At 44.4% G+C, this 5,310-nt stretch overlaps 1 pseudogene across 1 annotated transcript; it reads left to right on the forward strand.

Annotated features, from left to right (window-relative positions):
* The first annotated feature begins 278 nt into the window (after positions 1-278).
* LOC306866814 (transcription factor Sox-9-like) lies at positions 279-4,697 on the forward strand (annotated as a pseudogene). Its single transcript, XR_013785799.1, has 3 exons — positions 279-790; positions 2,529-2,776; positions 3,906-4,697. The product of XR_013785799.1 is annotated as a transcription factor Sox-9-like (transcript).
* Positions 4,698-5,310: the final 613 nt, after the last annotated feature.

A 5,310-nucleotide genomic window follows, 5' to 3' on the forward strand; every position in this document is an offset into this window, starting at 1 on the left:
TTTTATATAATGTATATTTTATATTATATAATAGTGTGTCGTGTTGATAATGTTTTTTCTTAGTTTTGGTGTGTTTGGTTAGTCTGAGCCTGAGAGAGAGAGAGAGAGAGAGAGAGAGAGATCGGGTTCTGCTCCTCCTCTTTCCTTCTCCATCCTATATAAGTGATGTGATTTGGAGAGAGAGAGATAGCAGAACCTCTCCACATCTCCACACACACACACACTCAGTCAGTCAGTCAGTCAGGATTTGTCCTCGTCTCAGTGATATATATGTGGCGCCGTGTGACTTTACTCACCCGATCTGAGCAGCTCTGAGGGACTTTGGACACTTTTGCGCTTTTACGCACCGCTCTGAACTCCCGCAGGAGGATTTTACAGGCGCGCAACACTCGCTCTTCTGCATGAATCTCTTCGACTCCTGCCTGAAGATGAGCGCCGAGCAGGACAAGAGTCTCTCCGACGCGCCCAGCCCGAGCATGTCCGAGGACTCCGCGTCCGGATCGGGCTCGGACAGCGAGAGCAGCCGCCTCACAGACTTCAAGAAGGACGAGGAGGGAGACAAGTTCCCCGTGTGCATCAGGGACGCGGTGTCCCAGGTGCTGAAGGGCTACGACTGGACCCTGGTGCCCATGCCTGTGCGAGTGAACGGCTCCAGCAAGAGCAAGCCGCACGTCAAGAGACCCATGAACGCCTTCATGGTTTGGGCTCAAGCCGCGCGCAGGAAGCTGGCGGATCAGTATCCACACCTGCACAACGCCGAGCTCAGCAAGACCCTCGGAAAACTCTGGCGGTAAGAGAGAGAGCTCACTTTATTTTACTTTGTTTCGTTTTGTTTGTTTAGGACTGCTCCAGAAGTCAGAGCAATACTGATTCATTTAGCAAACTTGGGAAAACTTTGTGTAGTAGTATTGCATTGCATTGATTTATAGCATTATTATGCAATGGTTATAAAACAATACAAAGTTAATCTTGACAAACTTTATATCATTCTGAGGGTCTAAGCCTCAAGCATCGACGACAGATCGCTGTTTTTCGATGGAAAGCTTATAAGGAATGAGTGGCACAAATTTGCTACATTTGTGTAAGCAGTACACATCCAAACACGCAGAGTAAAAAAGCCGTACGTACCTTTATCATTGTAATAACGAGCCACAAACGCGTCCACTGCTGAAATCCCAGTTTAGTTAGAGAGGTAAGGGTCCACAGAAAAACATCCCAGCGAGCACTTTTAGTCCAGCGAAACAATAACGTTGTAATAAGGATGAATATTCCTTTGTTTACATTTCATTTCTTCAGAGAGTTATTGTTCGCGTCCGTTATGGAATAAATTACGCTCAAAAACAGCGTCTTGGTGGTAAAAAAACAAAACGATGTTGTAGAATACGGTCTTACAAATATAATGAGACCGTCTACGGAAAAAAAAGTCTCAGAAAAGCGGAATATAGATTATTTGAATTTGGCGCTCCCTCCAGCCGGCAGTGACGCTTCTGTGACGCACGCTGTCATCTGAGCGGGGCACAATTTAGCGATCTGCTTTATCCATAAAAAACTGTTTTTTTTTTCTTCTACATTTTTTATATGTGTGTGTGTGTGTATTGTGTGGGGAATGTGGCCGTGTCTGCATGATTATAATCTGTATGGACGCACATCAGCGTGTTTATTAGCGACTCTATGACGGCTATCATTGTGATTCATTGATCAGCTATTATTGATTATATGGCCCATCTGTTTGATTATAATCTGAATGGAAGCACATCAGCGTGTGTTTACTGACTCTATGACCATGTCTGGCAATATCACTTCACGTCTGGCAGTGATATTTATCATTGTAATAACGAATAACGAACAATACTTCAGTATACATACTATATACAAAGCATTTTTTTCTATTTTTTTTCCTTTTTTATTACTCAAATAATTATTTTTGTATTTTTTAGTGCTCAAATAAATCTGTCTATTATTTTATAATTGAAAAACTATGCAGGAACATGTACAATGACTAAAATAGCTTGTATAATTCTGTAATCCATTTGGTGGTTATTTTTCCTCAAACAGGGGGGTGGGGGGACTATAAATAGTTTCAGAAAATATTGCAGGAATCTCATTTTTCATGGTATCTTCTTCAAATTTGAAATATGAACACATGAGACATGTGGCTTTCGATCCATTACTTTTCTGGATTGCTCCAGGACTTATTTCATGTATTTGTATATGAAATAAAAAAACATTCAGTGTGGAAAAATATTTTTCAAGGGACGTCAGTGTCTATAACTTTTTATCTTTTTGAGCATTATCAACTCTGGATGATAGATAGTAAAGCCCAGAGTCTCTTCTTTCAAAAGATACCTAATTTGTTTGTGTAAGCACACTTTGTCACAAACTGTTACCATTTTAATTCAGGTAGGTTATTTTCACCTGCGAGGCCACAAATGGGGTTGAAGGTTAACAGGTTAAAGTTTGTGTATTGTTAATTGAAGAATACAAAGAAAGTAATCTGAGCATTGGTTATTTCTGGTGGATATTTGTAGGTTACTGAACGAGGGAGAGAAGCGTCCGTTTGTGGAGGAGGCCGAGCGCCTGAGGGTGCAGCACAAGAAAGACCACCCCGACTACAAGTACCAGCCCAGACGGAGAAAATCGGTGAAGAACGGCCAGAGCGAGAGCGAGGACGGCGAGCAGACCCACATCTCCCCCAACGCCATCTTCAAAGCCCTGCAGCAGGCCGACTCTCCGGCGTCTAGCATGGGCGAAGTGCACTCTCCAGGAGACCACTCAGGTACTTGACTCTCAAGCAGAAACAGCATGCTAATCCAATGGCTGCCTTTGCACGACTAACAACATCTAGCAGCAGCTCCTTATGTAATGCCTCCTTTGGAGCCTGCGGGGAAACTCGTAACTCTTATCTGGCGTTGCTGTGTATCTTTATTAGGCCGCGGTCACACTAGACTTTGAGCATGTGAAATTGTTTCGTATGCTGCAACGGTCGTAATATGACGTCACACTGTGCAGCGTCTTTTTAAAATACTTAAATTCAACACATAACAAATAATAATTCGTCTAAAGCGTAAAAACATACAATCTAGTACACTTTCCTGCAGCGTTGCAGTTTTACATTTATGTTCTTTTAATTCAGATAGGAGGTCATGCTGTGACGTATCCATTTGCTGTTGGTCACACATTTTAAGTGATGCGAATTCGCAGCTTGAAATGCAACAAAATGCAAAACGTTTCGCACAAGCATGCATTTCCAGCCTGACGCATGAATAGAAGTCACGAAAAAATGTGCAGTGTGACTGCCGCTTTAAGGTCTTTGCACGCTGAGTTCGAATTTTTTGCACGTTTACACACTGCCTCCGAAATGTTCATCCATCATTAAAAAAAACGGATCAGGTTCGATTTTCTGCGCTTTCGCATCCATAGCAAGCATTTCGAAAGGAAAGGATGACGAATACGACCCCCCCCGACAAACGCATACGAAAATGACAAAAGTTTTCAAGGCAGTGTATAAACGTAATTGACGCCATGTGAGCTCGTATTTGGTTTTAAAAGAGCAAAAATTTTTAACGATAATTTGGGACTCTGGTTGAACCTTCTGGTTGCGTCTGCAACTCAATTCTGGAACTGCGTGGTTAATTTGTAGTTTTATTTAAAATATTTTACATAATATATTAACCTAAAAGAGTACAATGGAAACCAAACAATACAACCATAACAACCCCAACTAAACATAACAAAGCAAAAAACCACAGCAGCAACAAGTGGGGGACGTCTAACATAATCAAAGCATAATCTTAAGATTCAGTTCGCTTGTTAGAGTAAATTCAGTGATTAGAGTGAGAATGATAGTAACACTCTATTCAGTTTAGTTCATGTATAGTTCAATGTGATTTCATTCTTATGTCCAGGTCAGTCCCAGGGTCCCCCCACTCCTCCCACGACCCCCAAAACAGACCTGCCGTCCAGCAAAGTGGATCTGAAGCGCGAGGGCCGTCCGCTGCAGGAGGGCATCGATTTCGGTGCCGTGGACATCGGTGAGCTGAGCAGTGACGTCATCTCCAATATGGAGCCGTTCGACGTCAACGAGTTCGACCAGTACCTGCCTCCTCATGGACACCCTGGGGTTAGCAGCGGTGCGCAGGCGTATCCCGCCGGCTTCGGCCTCGGCGGTCAGCCCGGGGGCACCTGGGTGTCCAAACAGCACTCGATGGCCAGCGGCGGCGAGCAGAGCCAAGGCCAGCAGAGGACGCAGATCAAGACGGAGCAGCTGAGCCCCAGTCACTACAGCGAGCAGCAGCAGGGCTCTCCACAGCACGTGGCCTACGGCTCCTTCAACCTGCAGCACTACAGCAGCAGCGCCAGCTCGTACCCTGCTGTCGGTCGCGCGCACTACGACTACGCCGAGCACCAGAGCCCCTCCGGCTCCTACTACAGCCAGTACCCCCGCCTTCAGCTACCAGCGGCCCATGTACACCCCGATCGCCGACACGCTGCCGCAGGCGCACAGTCCACAGCACTGGGAGCAGCAGCCCGTCTACACCCAGCTGTCCAGGCCCTGAGGGACTAAACGTACTGAAACTGAGGGAATGGCTCCCGACTGTGCCTTTTGTAGAACCGCTCGGAGTTGTGATTATATTTTTCTAGATATAATAAGACAAGAGAATCCTCTGTGAGGACAGATTCCAGATAATTATTTTAGTATGTACTGTGTATGTGTGTGTTTTTCTCAGTTGTGTCGGGGGATTCGTGCACAGCTGTCTGATGATATTTTTGTAAAGACTCCTTTGCCTGATATTTTTCTCTGTGTATATTTGTGGGGGTTTCTTACAACTTGTTGAATCGTCAGATGTACAGTCGACTGCTTCTAGAGTCCGTGCCTAAGCGTTGCCATATCTCTCGTTTCTGTGAAAACTGCCTCTAGAGTCCGTCTGTGCCTATAGAGATCTCGCTGCTGGAGGAGGAACGGGAAGTCCCTTTGACCTGAGGCTCCTCCGCAGCTCGCCATTGGTCATTCCTCCAGTCTTAACCTCTTTAATTTATTCATTAGCGTTCATTGGACTTGAAAGTAATACTATTTGCGTTTTATCATTTACTTGGGCTTCGTACGACTAATTTGTGATGAAACGTTTCCGGAGACGATTACGATTTAGTTGTAGTGCAAACTTTAACCATCTCGTTTATTTATCATTTGTTAATGTTTCCATTTAAAATGTTCTTTTGGTAATCTAGTTGACTTCTAATTGTGATCAAGCCTTCAATAGAAACAACTGGAACTTGTGTTTTTGTTTTTTCGTTCTCAAACATGTTGACTTC

This window comes from Barbus barbus (genome assembly GCF_936440315.1).
Source record: "Barbus barbus genome assembly, chromosome: 4".
Taxonomy (NCBI): Eukaryota; Metazoa; Chordata; class Actinopteri; order Cypriniformes; family Cyprinidae; genus Barbus; species Barbus barbus.